A 16,408-nucleotide genomic window follows, 5' to 3' on the forward strand; every position below is an offset into this window, starting at 1 on the left:
GCAGAATTCACTTTCTTGCAGCTGTATAACTCAGGGTAGTTTGCTTTTTCAAGGCCAACAGGAAAATGTCTCTGAACTCAAGCAAAGACTAACTTCTCTTTTAAAGGTAAAGGGCTCACTTGACTTGGTAAGGTCCACTGAGGGTAATCTCCTTTTGATTATATCAAAGTAAAACTGATCAGAGACCTTAATTACATGTGCAAAATCACTTCACCTTTGCCATATAATGTAAACTAATCATGGGAGTGACCTCCATCATACTCACAAGTAGTGCCTACATTCAAGGGATGTGTATATCAGGGGGTAGGAATCTTTGAGGTCACAGAATTTTTCTTACTTAACCCACTTAATTATTTTAGATTGTTTCTGATACGTCCTTTGCATCTTTCTTGCCTTTAGTGTCTACAGACTTGAGGATATGAAAATTTTAAAGAACCTGAGAACTTCAAAATGAAATGGTCCTCAAAAGTTAGAGTTCCATAGAAGTGCGCAGAATGGAATTTAAAATATCAGAATATCAAAAAGAAAATAAAGCCTCAGAAAAGACTGCAGAAAACAAACAAACAAACTTTACTTCTTACTATTCAGCAGAGCAAAGGGTGTTTCTATGATCTACGTAAAGTGGGGTCACATGTTCTCTTTTGGAATAGGCTAGAAATATCCCTGTGCTCTTTCTTATGAATTCTCTGGGTTTCATCAAGATAATGTATTTTCTTAAGACACTCTGAATCTACCTTTTCCTGGATATTTTTATTCCCTTAGGATATACAGTATAGAATATATTTAACATATCCTGTCAAATTAATTCATCCAGCTGAAACCATAAAGGTGTGGTCAAGACATTAAAAACACTTTTGTTCTTTGATTCTTCATAATGCAGAATGAAATTAAATTGTGTAGTATGTGGACTTCTATCTTACACTGAATACTGCTCACATATTTTTTAAGATTAAGAAAAGTGATTTTACAGTATACTCAGATTGCCAAGCACATAATTCAAACCATCTCTGTGATTTGTATTGATACTTTGTTGATGACAGCAACTTTCACGGCATGTAGTGCTTTTCATTATGTAATAATGTTTGTGAAGAATTATAGTCATTTCAACTTCCAGGGAAAGCAAAATATTTCCCATCTCAAACCTCTGCTTCCAACACACTGTGTGTGATATACATTACCAAGTCCAGAGTAAATAGTCATTTGTCAATCAACTCCCAATTTATTCTTTTAAAAGGCTCACATGGAAAATTATGCAATACAAGTTGGTAAATCCGTTGGATCTTCTCTAGGAGGTGTTAGCCTGAAAAGTTGAACTAGCTTTACTATCTTGGGGTGCCATCTCCTTTCCATCCTTCCCTCCTCTATCTCAGAAACACACGGCATATTACAGCTTATCCAGAGGAAATCCAATCATTTAGCTCTTAGTTCACCTTTGGCTGTAGTGAATTTCCTCTTAGTTCATTGCTGGTTAAAGACTGTAGAGAACTTCCCAGAAATTTGAGTGACTAGATCACTAAGAAAGATCCATTACCAAATGGATCTTTGGTATTATTATATTATTGATGTTGAATTACTGATATTGAATTATGGCTAAGAAAGAAAAAAGGAGAAAGGGCAAAGACATGAGCTAATGAGGAAGAATGGGTTAATAACTTGAAAAAAATCTTATTGAATTGATCATATCCAGTCATGATTCTCTCAAGGACTAACTCACTTGGAATAACATTACAGTGTTATATAGGACTATATCCTTGGAGAAAACCTTCAGTTTTTCCTCCAATCCACAGTCACTTGCATAATATATAAATCTTTATACACAGTAATAGAAACCCAAGCAATCTATCATATTTGATCAAGACAAGCATAAATCATTTATTCATGATTTACCAGTCCTAACTTGATTCATTGATTCATCTCCAGACAAAACATGTTCAGTACAAAAAAAAAAAAAAAAAAGATTAAGCCCCTTGCCCTTAGGAGAGAACAGCTAAACCAACTAATTCATATTTACATCTGACCTCATGAATCTTGACACTGGGAGTACTGTAAGAATAGAAATAGCTCTTATAAATGGACCTTCAAATGGAAATGTCTGGATAAAAGTGAAAATAGTGGAAAGATTAACAATGAGAATGTGATGGGTGTGTCACAACTACCTTAGTCCTCACCATGAGACAATCTGATTCACCTAACATGCATTTACCCAATTTTATCAGTATTTATTTTCAATACTTTTTCTACTTTAATTCATGTTTTTTCCCCAGTTTTACTTCTCCCCAATTCTCTTCCTGCAGCACCCTAATTTTTCACACATACCTTTACCTCATTCAAGTCACGGTGCTTAGATATGAATTAGGCAAGCTGAGGGGTAGGAAAATGGTAGCATCTTTCAAATCTCTCAGTATGATGCCACAACAACCTATAATATCAGATAGGCTACAAAAATAGGCTTCTAACCCTGACTTCTAGGGTCAGGGAACTCTTTGGTTTTCTTAATTCTTCCTCTGGCTCCTCCCCCACCCTACCATCTGCACATATTTCAAATACACAGAAATATAAACAGAGTCCTGTACATTGTCTTACTCGGCTTGATCTGCCATAACAAAACCATAAACTAGGTGGCTTAAACAATAAATATTTATTTCTCATAGGAAGTCCAAGATCAAAGGGTACACAGGTGTTAGCTCTTTTCCTCGCTTATATATCACCACCTTCTTGCTGAATCTGCCCCCCACATGGCAGAGAGAGATGGGTAGCTCTGGTCTCTCTTCTTCTTATAAACCCACTAATCTTATCATGCGGGGGGGCACAATCTCATCTAAACCTAATTATTTCCCAAAGGCCTCACTTCCAAATACCATCACATTGAAGGTTAGAGTGTCAACATATAATTTTGAGGACACAATTCAATCTGTAGCATATACTCCAGGCATATGGTCCATGTATTAAATGTAGAAAGTGTTCTTGAAAGTAAATCTGATAATTATTTTTTCTGTTAAAAAATACCTAGATGGCTGAATTGACTCTTCATAGAGCTTTGGATAATTTCCAAATTTCTTAGAGTAAGATTACAAGACCCTTTTAATACCTGACCCCAGGGTCCTTGGTTTCTGCACTCCCCTCCTGCCTGGACTCTACCCTCTAGCCACAACGTGTTTCATTATCCTTCACTAGAAATGTCTGATTCTTTAACTGGCTTCGCACATACTGTTCCCTCTGCTGCAGATGACGTTCATCCCCTTTGCCTTGTGTAAACTCTAATTCATCCTTCAAGATCAAGTTCCACTAAAGTCTTTCCTGACATCTCCTTTTTCCCAATAAAGTTAATTACTCCCTTTTCTATTTCCCTCTCATTTTGTTTATACTTCTATTACATCATCAAAACCATGAGGTTTTTAATTACCGTTTATATGTCTATCTCTACTGTTAGACTGTGACACCCTTGAGGATGGGGTCATTTATAACAAACCTTTTAGTTTGGCAGACCCAGACTCTTGCCTGACCCATAGTAACACTCAGCATATGAAGAATGAGTGAATGAATGAACCATTAACTTAGGACACAGAGAAGTATGAGATCAGTTGTTTCTCAGTACTCCTTTAGCTATAAAGCTTGCCCTTTGTTTCACACAATCACCTTTCTAGTCTGTTCAGTTTTGCCTGTGGTTGTACTGCTTCAATCTTGCAAACCTTCTTAGTTACACCCTCCCTTGCTGCCTGCTGCAAGAGATCTTGATGCTGTAAATCCTATGTCACTCAAGTAGTGTTTCCCAAATTTGTTTAACTATAAAGCTCAGTGAGGGTACTTATTAAAAATACAAATTCTTGAGCTCAATCTCAGATCTACTAAATAGAAACTGCAGGAATTGGGTTTCGCAATCTGCATTTTAAAACACATTCCCCAGATAATCCTGAAGAAGATAACCACAAATACCGTGAACAGAGGGTTACCTCTGTTTTGGAACAACTGTTTCCTCCAGTGACCACTTGTCTTAGTTTGGGACTTCATTAAGCACTAGTTCAGTTTCCTCAGACCTAGAAAGAAGACTCTCAATTGAATGTCTTTCCTAAAGCTGATTCCTCGAGCTTTTAGAAAAATTGGAAACCCCTTTAATGGACTCCAAATATCTCCATACTACCTTCTCCATTCAAAATTCATTGCAGAAGATTCATCTCGCTGACTCTAGTCCTAGATACTCACTGAGTTTCACAGGTGCTGCCCCAACTGCTGCCGTCAAATCCTAGAACAGCTCTGCATATTGGCAGTCTGCAAACTGACTCTGATGAGCTGTGACAGGACATGTTCTCTGGGTTTACCTTTAATCAGACTAGACCCTGAGGATGTATGGATTCCCTGTATAAAGTACAGATTGGGGGTCACCCAGGGTTAAAAAAGAGAATGAAGCCTAAGTACTTAGCATAGAGCCTGGCTCAGGGTGAGCATTCAATAAATATTACCACTTACTAATATTTCTGTTGTTGGATGGACTGCATATATTCTTCTTCTGATCTTAACCCAAGAAGACCTATACTATATACATTTTTAAAAATTTAATTATTGGAAATATGAAAATATTCTAATTCTCTAAACTAGTTAGGCTACTTAAATTAGTTTTGATTCATCACAATATTGTGGAAATATAGATATTTTTCATAGAATGCCAAAACTCAAGGCACTTAATTTACATCATTCAAATTGCAGAGGCCGTAGACTTGCTTTGTTGATCCAATAAACACATTAGTGTTTTAATGCTTTCATGAACACTAAATATTACTGCTTGTATTAGTTAACTATTACTGTGTAAGAAATCACTCCAAAACTTAGTGACTTAAAACAACTACCATTTATTATTTTTCATGAATCTGTGAGTTGGCTAAGTGGTCTGATTTGGGCTGAACTTGGCTGGGCTGATCTATGCCAGGCCCACTCATATATTTGTGGTCAGGTGGAGGGTTGCTGGGAGATAGTCTAGCTGTTCTAGTGTTGCCTCAATTGGGATGTCTTGTCTCAAAGACAAAGAGGCTATGTCAAGTTTGTTCAAATGGAGGTCACCGGGTCCAAGGGAGAAAAGATAGGTGCAAAGTCTCTTGACCTAGGTTTTGTCAAGACTAATGACTTAATCAGAATGACTAGTGACTTGACTAAAATGACTAATATAATGTCATTTTTGCTATATTTATGGATCAGAAAAAATTTTAACTTCAGCCTAGATCTAAGGGGTGAGAAATAGACTTCATCTTTTGTTGGAAGTTGCTGAAAAGTGTTATGTCAAAGGATATATGGAGACTATTATTGGGATAGTCAATGCAGTCTGCCACATTAATCATTGTGGCAAAATAACTCATTTTTGGAGTTTTCTGAAATTTTATACCAAAAAAAAAAGGTAGATTCTGAGCTAAGGTCAAAGATTATGCCCTTGATTCCGTTATCACCTGAATTGTTATAAGAAGCCACAAAACTGTCAGACAATCATTTGTTCGTCTTTAAAATAGTGTTAGCATAAATCTCAAATGGTTATCCAGACTGTTATATAAGATACCATAACAATAAGCACCTAGTAGGGTGCCTGGCAAAAGGTAAATATATAGATATTTTGAGCTAAGTTAAAATAATGGATTGTTTCCATTTGCTTTCTTCCTAATATTTATTAACTAGAATACCAATTTTTTCTTTAGTTTACTCCATGTATCATCTTTATACCAGTTTTTCATGATATTAACATTATTTGGTAATCTTCTTTAGCAATATTCATCCTTCTGAAACATGTTTTCCTATTGATCCTTTCATCCTGACTAATGAGTAAACATCTTTGCTGTGGTGGTGGTGGTGGTGTTTTTTAATGGGGCTTTGTATTTGTAAGAAATGAAACTATACCTGGCCAATTTAAACAGAAAAGAAATGTACTTAAGGAAAACTTTAGCATTCACAGAATTGACAAAAGTATTGGCAAGCAAAGTCAGAAGATGAGGGCAGAAATACACAGCAAAATCATGTCAGAAACAGTCTCTAATAAGTCTAGCCAAACTCACAGGCTCTTGACCATACCAAGGGTGCTCACTGAATATATATATTTTTTAATTGAGGTAACATTGGTTTATAACATCATATGACTTTCATGTATACACACCATATTTCTTATTCTATATACCCTATGGCTTGAGTAACTTTTAACTCTCCTCTGAGCCTCATGTCAAACCCTCAAAATTCAAAATCCTATGCCTAAGCATCTGCTAGACTGAGCCTAGGTCACATAGCCACACCACAACTATTAGAGAACTGTAAGAGAGACTGTCTGCCCCTTCTGTCTTCCATTATGGAAAGAAGGGCCTTGCCATTAAACTTTCTTGAGGTCCATATCAAATAAGAAGGATGTTTGGATGCTGGGAAGACCAAAACAAATGCTCACTGTAATCTAACCCTCATAGTTGCCCAATACCCACAATTCTCTTTTTCTCACATTGTATTTCAAAACCAATTCTAGACTCTAGTGTAAGGCAATGAAGTCTTATGTGTACTCACCCACATCACAAAGGGAAGCACCCAACAGTTCGTCTCTGAATAATATCCATTTTTCTCTCTATCTCTTGTGCTTCTCATCTCAATATTCTGAAACCTGTGGAAAAAAAATAACCCTGTAACCACCAACCTCCTAGGGGTAGGTATTCTGTTAGATCACAACTGTATAGTACAGTTCCTTTGTAAATGGTTACTGATCTCTGAGAAAAGATAGCAGAAATATTCACCAAGCATATGTGTGATGTGATTTCAGAATGCTTCCCGGTGAGTGTGGCTTCCTCAAAGTGTAACAGACTTGGGGCCTGACAACACCTTCAGACATGAGGACTGGGCTGAACGGCTGCAACAGTCTAACACTGTGATTCTAGTCAGGCTTCTGTCATGAAGCTTTTTTTTTTTAAACTGATAACTATTCACCAAAATAGGCTTCCTCTTCTCGCTTGGACCACAGTGAGGTTACAGTTCCTGCTTTCCCTGAAACTGCGTGTGGCCACATGACTGAATTCTAGTCAACTGAATGTTACCTTAAATTATGTCTGCCACTTCTAGGTCTGGCCCATAAAAACCTCTCACTCCTTCATATTCTTTTCCTTTCCAGAATATCCCAGGATCCCCCATGCAAGCTGCATGCTAAGGTTGGCAGAGACACCATCATCCTGGATCACTGAATGGCTTTGTGGTACCTATGTCCTCTTCCTTCAACCTCCATCCTAGAACCACTTAGAATTGCTATCTGGGAAAGAAATACATTTTTAGAGCGTTGAGCCATTATATATTTGTGTACATATTTGGGGTGTGTGTGTGTATATTTGGTACATATTTTTCACAGTTTGACCTACCCTAAGTAATAGAAGCTTTGGTATACTGTCCATGTGTTGTGATTCTATGAAACTCTATAACCAGTTAGCAACTGTCAAAAATCTAAGACCAGGGCTTCCCTGGTGGCGCAGTGGTTGGGAGTCCGCCTGCCGATGCTGGGGACACGGGTTCGTGCCCCGGTCTGGGAAGATCCCACATGACGCGGAGTGGCTGGGCCCGTGAGCCATGGCCACTGAGCCTGCGCGTCCAGAGTCTGTGCTCCGCAACGGGAGGGGCCACAGCAGTGAGAGGCCCGCGTACCACAAAAAAAAAAAAAAAAAAAAAAAAAATCTAAGACCATTTTAATTATCACAACTACTTTCTTCATCTCATTGTAACCACGGCCACTTTGTCTCTGATTCCTATCAGGAAGCTCAGTTCAACTGCATCTTCTCCCACTAGTGTATAGTGCTTATAAAAGATGAAAGCAAAAACAAAATGAAAAGCGGCTATTAAAGCTCTCTTCCAAGATTTTCGCATGTACTTCATTACCTTTTCCGTGCCTTCATAGTGAATATAGTAAAAGAGTAGGTCACAAATGATAAATGTTCTCTAGCATTTATTTCTAACTACTAAATCTTTGAATTCTATCACACCAAGAAAAAGATCTTATTTCAACTTCATTTGGTGTATATTACCATTGAGTTCAGGTTTTAGTCAGCAAGCTGTATGGTTAAATATTTCCAGCTGTTAGAATAGCATAATTATTTCAGAACATTGTATGTCTTATCATGCCTATAAATTAAATATATAAAAATTAAAAATCTAGAAATAATAAAATGTAAGAGATAGGCAATGAAGACAATTTTTTTAAAGAAATAATTTCTTCAGGTTGGAGAGTTACAGCATTTATAAGCAAGGAGAAACGGTCGCAACTAAGGGAAGAAGGACTGCTTCAAATAGCAAGGGAGGGAGGCCCTGTGGGCTTGGGGTTCAGGATAAACAATGTGTTCTGAATCTTTCCATATTGGCCCAACACCAGTTCTTAGACTCCTGCCCTATTCTAATCAAAGCTGTAACTTTCCCAGAAGAGATCTGATGATTAACGGAATTCAGTAGGTGTTATAATTTGGCAGACTATAGATTCAAATTTTGCATTTGATTCTTGGCTCCTGCAGGCCTGCAACTATAGCTATAACATGATCATAGAAAACGTGCATTAAGAATTTAGGGTTTTGAGCTTGCCATTCTCTTTTTTTAAGCTGGCCATTGTCCTAAAAAACAGTCAACGGACTCCATTGTTCTGGAATTCCTCTTTCTATTTTTACTGTTTCAAAGCATAGGCAATTCAGTTTTATACAGCCTTGCTTTCAAAGGAGAATTTATTCTGGGAGAATAGAGTTGATAATTTAATTAGAAATTCCATCCTTTCAAGTTATAGTCTGCCAGAATCATGTTCCTGAAACCCAGCAGGATTTTGCTTAGCTTCAGGCCCAAATAGGCAAGATAACGAATTCCAAATTCTTTGAGCATCCATTACCTCTCCTGTACTTAATAGTACCAGTCAGTGTTCTTGGTTCTGAACAACAGAAACATCTCAGGTTAAACTGCACAGAGAGTAAATTCATTTAGTGACTATGGGATGGTAACGACATCAACAGGAGGTCTGGAGGACTAGCTTTCAGAATGGGCAGAGAGAACAGGAGATAAGTACAGCCTAGATAAATTCTCAGGCCTGTCTCTTTAGGACTCTGACCTGCCATTAGCATCACTACCACTGAACATTCCCTGAGTTCCTGAACTGCTCCACTGAGCTCTGCTGAAGAACTGTACTGCTGTACCCTGCTCTCCATGGCAGATGTTTTAAGTAATCTGATTGCTCCTTGCATGGTGTATTACTCCCAGATGATGAGACATTTGGAGGAGGAGAAGCCCCAAATTACAACTATGCCCTACAGTAATTGGGTAATGAAAGAGCAGTTAGGCAGTAGATGTTTTAATTCTTCTATTACCATTTTGTCTAACTGATGCAAAATGCTCTGATTATAAGTGAAAATTCTGGTCAAATTATTCCAAATGTGATTGTCAGTAACCAAACAACTTTACAGGAACTCTCACCTTACCTACTCCCTAGCTTTTTCCCCATGGACAAGCAGCTATTTAAGTTTTTAATTTTTATTTTATATTGGAGTATAGTTGATTAACAAATGTTGTCTTAGTTTGAGGTATACAGCGAAGCGATTCAGTTATACATATACAATGTATCTATTCTTTTTCAAATTCTTTTCCCATTTAGGTTATTACAAAATACTAAGCAGAGTTCCCTGTGCCGTACAGTAGGTCCTTGTTGGTTATCTATTTCAAATATAGCAGTGCGTGCATGACAAGTGGCTATTTAAATCATTGAACCAGACATCGCTCGTGTTTACTGGAAGCAGGATCACTGTTCATTTAAAGATCATGGTCATGCCTTCTCCCTGTCTCCTCTATTCAGGGGTTCACAGTTCCTTGTGTAGGCTCATCATTGCTTCAGGGTTTAACTAAAATGATAAAGACCTCAAAATCTAATTTTAGGATTAGGAGAGAGGCCTCATTTAGTAAGCCTCCTGCTAATCTATATTCTCCTTCCCAGATTTACCCGAGCTCTGGATTGGGAGGTATCAAGCACTTTGCTTCTGGGTAAAATGGTATCTTTGCCCTGTGTTTTCTATGTGTAGGTAGTTCCTTTGGGAACTCCATGGGGATGAGGAGTGATTGTCCAAACAGATTTTGGGAATTCCTCGGGCCTCTAACCAAATAAATATTATCAAATCATCACTCAACCAGTGAAAACTTGCTTTACTAATCAATGACTTTCACCTGGAATTCTGGCATAATGCAGAGAGAGCCTTACTTTCAGGAATTCATAATTACACATCTTTTGATCTCTTTACCATTTGTCACTGTCTAAAAGAACTAACTCAGTATGGTTTTTCTTTAAGCAAAAGGAAATTTTGAGATATAGACTCACCTGCAGTTTTAAGAAATAATACAAGGAGATTCCACATACCTTTTACTCAATTTCCCACAACAGTAACATTTTAAAACTACAGTTTACGCTTGAACAACCCAAGAGGGCTAGGGATGCCCACCCCCTGCACAGCCAAAAATCCACGTATAACTTAAAGTCGGCCCTCCCTATCTGAGGTTCTGTACCCCAGGATTCAACCAACCATGGATATGTACTACATATTTATTGAAAAAAATCACATAGAAGTGGACCCCTGCAGTTCAAACTCATGTTGTTCCAGGGCCAACTCTATAGAGCAATATCACAATCAAGACATTGACACTGAATTGTCAAGGTACAGAATTTTCCATCATCATAAGGATCTTGCATATTGCCATTTATATTTTCCTCCAGGTCTTAAATGTTGTCAACCAGAAATCTGTTCTTTATTTCTACAATTTTACCATTTAAAAAATGTTATATAAATTGCATTATATTATATATAACCTATAGGGACTGATTTCCTTTTTTAACTCAGTGTATTACTCAGTGTGGAGATTTGTCCAAGTTGTTATATGCACCAATAGTTCATTGCTTTTCATTGCTGAGCCGTGTTATGTGGTATGAACGTACTATAGTCTGTTTAACCATTCACCATTTGAAGCACATCTGTGTTTTACTAATTTTGGCCTTGTATAAATAAAGCTGCTATAAACATTCATGTACAGATTTTGGTGTGAACATAAGTTTTCATATTTCTGGAGTAAATGCACAAGAGTGAAATTCCTGGGTTATATGGTAGTTGAATGTTTAATTTATTAAGAAACTGCTGAATTGTTTTCCAGAGTGGTTGTTAATATTTTTTTACTCCCACCAGAAATGTATGTGTGATCTATTTTCTCTGTATCCTTGCTCTGGGTTTATTTTGCCTTTCTTTTTCTAGGTTTTCAAGGAGGGGCTTAATTATTGATTTGAGACTCTTTTGTCTTTTCTAATATATGCATTTAGTGCTATAAATTTCCTTCTCAGCACTGCTTTCGCTGTATTCCACAAATATTTATATGTTCTATTTTTTTTCACTACGTTGAGTGAGTCATTGAATTTTAATTTCAGTTATAATTTATGGTTCTAAAATTTACATTTGGTTTTTCATATCTTCTATTTAATGGCTAAAACTTTCTGTTTATTTGCTGAGACTTTCTATACTCTCATTTGTACTGTGTTCATAATTGCTTAGAGAAACATTTTTATGATGGCTGCTTTAAGATCTTTATAATTCTAATTTTTTTGTTACCATGTTGTTGACGTCTATTGATCACTTTTTTGATTCACTTGAAGATCTTCCTGATTCTTGGTATGATGAGTGATTTTTTTAATTGAAAACTGGACTTTTTTTGTCATGAGACTGAATCTTACTTAAACTTTGTTTTAACTGGTTTCTTCCGACACTGCTATGACCAGAGACCTTGGAGGTAGAGCCTCATTATCACCAGTGGAGGAATTTCACATCCCCCACTAGGCTTCCATTTACACTTGCTAACAGAGGCTCCTCATTACTGAGGAGGGGTGAGAGTCCTGCCTCCCTACTGATGTCTCCACTGATATATTCCTAACTGGGAGGGACAGGATTACCTTGTTACTGTTCCCTGTGTGGCCTCCACTGGTGCTTCTGAAAGTAGGATAGGTTGGCTTTATTACTACCAGGCAGTGGTAAAAGATCTGATTCTCTAGGCTTCCTCTGATATCACCCTAGTGGAGAATGGAAAGGGCTCCACATTACTACCAGGTAGGGATGGAAGCCCAGGCTCCCCATAGGGTACACTCCGATATCTCAACAGAGGTGAGGTTCATTACCATCAGGTGGGAATGAAAGTCTCACCTCCCTACTCAACTTTCTCAGACACCATCTTGGTGGGAATGTTTGGGTGTCTAGAGCCTGGAAAGGGTGTAAGTACAGATTCCCAACTCAACCCTTGGATAGGGGTGGAGACTACAATATTTTTCCGTGTTTTTTACCTTGCTAGGTTACCCATTTCCTGGTCTTTTGGCTAGAGGGAGAAGGATTTTGTTGGTGTCTTCTTCCTGCTCTCATTAGGGTGTCCAGATTGCTGGCTTCTTCAGCTCCAAACCTGGGATATATGAGACAAAAAGAAAACCCAAGAAGCTCACTATGGTATCATCTCTTGGTTCCTTCTCTGTACCTTTCAAAGTGCTTTTGTTTGTTGTATATGTATGTGCAAGGTTTTCAGTTGTACTCAATGGGGGGAATAGGGAAAAGTACACCATTTTCCTAGAACTACAAATTTAGTATTTTTTTTAAGTAATAAATTTTTGTTGCAATTCAAATCAAATATACATTTTATATAAAGATTAAGTATTTACTGCCTCTTTTCCTTAACTGGGGAAGTATGGTGTCCAGGTGCCTTGTAAGTCTCATGTTGTCCCTTTTTATATTTCTGGCAGCACTTAGAGAAAAAATTTTATATCTAGTAGTATTACTGAAAATGATTATACTCATCATATTTCATTTGAGACTGAGATCTTCAGTTTCTTTTTTTTTTAAAGAAGATGAAAACTGATTAGATCTCAAGAGCCTATCAATTTTTTTTTACTAGAAATATTTAACAATTTTTGATGTGTTAAAGCAGACATCCTTCATTGAATTACTCCCAAACCATCATTCCAAATGCCAAGATTAACAGTGGTATAAAATTGAAAATACTTATTAGGTGACACAGTGATTAAATTGACTATGGGTGATACTTTGTCCAATTATTCCAAATTTATTTTCTCCAGAAATGTGTCTAGTTTAGTATTTCAAGTGGACAATCACTTAATCACTCATTGGTATTAACACAATTGCCTATAATCTGGACTTGCAGCATTTAGAAAAATTTAAAGAAATATTGAACATATTAATGAATCATCACTGAGTGTTATATTAAGTAACATTATTGCCACCTGATGGTAGTATTTGTTTAAAAAAAGGCATAAAATGAAAAGAAAGCTGGAGTAACAATACTTATATCAGACAAAATAGACTTTAAAATAAAGACGGGGCTTCCCTGGTGGCTCAGTGGTTGAGAGTCCGCCTGCCGATGCAGGGGACGTGGGTTCGTGCCCCGGTCTGGGAGGATCCCACATGTCATGGAGCAGCTAGGCCCATGAGCCATGGCCGCTGAGCCTGCAGGTCCGGAGCCTGTGCTCCGCAACAGGAGAGGCCACAACAGTGAGAGACCCGCCTACCGCAAAAAAAATAATAATAATAAAAAATAATAAAGACGGTTACAAGGACAAAAAAGGACACTACATAATGATCAAATGATCAATCCAAGAAAAATATATAACAACTGTGAACATATATACACCCAACATAGGAGAACCTCAATATATAAGGCAAATGTTAACAGACGTAAAAGGAGAAATATAATAATAGTGAGGGACTTTAAAATCCCATTAAATCAATGGACAGATCATCCAAGAAAGAAAAACAATAAGGAAACACAGGTCTTAAATGACACATTAGACCAGATGGACTTAATTGATATTTATAGAGCATTCTACCTGAAAGCAGCAGAATACACTTTCTACTTTCTACTTCTGCTCAAGTGCACCTGGAACATTCTCCAGGATAGATCACATGCTAGACCACAAAGCAAGCCTCAGTAAATTTAAGAAAACTGCAATTATATCAAGCATCATTTCCAACCACAACACTATGAAGTTAGAAATCAACTACAAGAAAAAAAAATGCAAAAAGCACAAACATGTGGAGGATAAACAATATGCTACTAAACAACCAATGGATCACTGAGAAAAATCAAAGAGGAAAACAAAAAATATCTAGAGACAAATAGAAATGAAAACATGTTGATACAAAACTTATGGGATGCAGCAAAAGCAGTTCTAAGAGGAAAGTTTACAGCAATAAAAGCTTTCCTCAGGAAACAAGAAAAATCTCAAATAAACAACCTAACCTTACACCTACAGCAACTAGAAAAAGAAGAACAAACAAAACCCTAAGTTAGTAGAAGGAAAGAAATCATAAAGATCAAAGCAGAAATAAATGAAATAGAGACAAAGGAAACAAAAGAAAAGATCAATGGAACTAAACGTTTGTTCTTTGAAAAGATAAAATTAATAAACCTTTAGCCAGACTCGTCAAGTAAAAAAGGGAGAGGACTCAAAGCAATAAAATTAGAAATGAAAAAGGATAAGTTACAACTACACTACAGAAATATAAAGGACCATGGGAGACTACTACAAGCAACTATATGAAAATAAAGTGGACAACCTGGAAGAAATGGGTAAATTCTTAGAAAGGTACAATCTGAACCAGGAAGCAATAGAAAATATGAACAGACCAATTACCAGTACTGACATTGAATCAGTAACTTAAAAACTGCCAACAAACAAAAGTCCAGGACCAGATGGCTTCACAGGTGAATTCTACCAAACATTTAGAGAAGAGTTAACACCTAGCCTTATGAAACTATTCCAAAAAATTGCAGAGGAAGGAACACTTCTAAACTCATTCTATGAGACCACCGTCACCCTGATACCAAAACCAGACAAAGATATCACACACAAAAAAGAAAATTACCGGCCAATATCACTGATGAATATAGATGTAAAAATATCAATAAAATACTAGCAAACTGACTCCAGCAATACATTAAAAGGATCAGACACTGTGATCAAGTGGTATTTATCCCAGGGATGCAAGGACTTTTCAATGTCTGCAAATCAATCAATATGATACACCACATTAACAAACTGAAGGATAAAAACCATATGATCGTCTCAATAGATGAAGGAAAAGGCTTTTGATAAAATTCAACATGCATTTATGACCAAAACCCTCCAGAAAGTGGGCACAGAGGGAGCATACCTCAACATGATAAAGGCCATATATGACAGACCCACAGCTAACATCATACTCAACAGTGAAAAGCTGAAAGCATTTCCTCTAAGATCAGGAATGAAACAAGGAGGTCCACTCTCACCACTTTTATTCAACATAGTTTTGGTAGTCCTAGTCACAGCAATCAGAGAAGAAAAAGAAATAAGAGTAATCCAAATTGGAAAAGAAGAAGTAAAATTGTCACTGTTTGCAGATGACATGATGCTATACATAGAAAATTCTAAAGACACTACCAGAAAACTACTAGAGCTCATCAATGAATTTGGAAAAGTTCCTGGATACAAAATTAATATACAGAAATCTGTTGCATTTCTATATACTAATAATGAAATATCAGAAAGAAAAATTAAGGAAACAATCCCATTTACCATTACATCAAAAACAATAAAATACCTAGGAATAAACCTATCTAAGGAGGCAAAAGACCTATACTCCAAAAACTATAAGAGTGATGAGAATGATTGAAAACAACACAAACAGATGAAAAGATATGTTCATGCATTGGAACATATGTTTGTGTTCCTAGATTGGAAAAATCAATATTGCTAAAATGACCAACTACCCAAAGCAATCTACAGATTTAATGCAATCCCTATCAAATTGCCAATGACATTTTTCACAGAATTAAAACACATTTTTTTTTCTTAATTTGTATGGAAACACAAAAGACCCCAAATAGCTAAAACAATCTTGAGAAAGAAGAACAGAGCTGAAGGAATCAGGCTCCCTGAGTTCAGACTATACTACAAAGTTATAGTAATCAAAACAGTATGTTACTGGCACAAAAACAGAAATATAAATCAATGGAACAGTGTAAAAAGCCTAGAAATAAGCCCACGCACATATGGTCAATTAATTTACAACAAAGAGACAAGAATATAGAATGGAGAAAGGAAAGTCTCTTCAATAAGTGTTGCTGGGATAACTGGACAGCTACATGAAAATAGAACATTCTCTAATACCATTTACAAAAAACAAACTCAAAATGGATTAAAGACATAAATGTAAGACCAGATACTATAAAAGTCCTAGGGGAAAACAATAGGCAGAACACACTTTGACATAAATTGCAGCAATATCTTTTTTGGATCAGTTTCCTCGAGTAATGGAAATAAAAACAAAAGTAAACAAATAGGACCGAATTAAACATAAGAGTTTTTGCACAGCAAAGGAAACCGTAA

Source organism: Stenella coeruleoalba, assembly GCF_951394435.1.
Source record: "Stenella coeruleoalba genome assembly, chromosome: 5".
Classification (NCBI taxonomy): domain Eukaryota; kingdom Metazoa; phylum Chordata; class Mammalia; order Artiodactyla; family Delphinidae; genus Stenella; species Stenella coeruleoalba.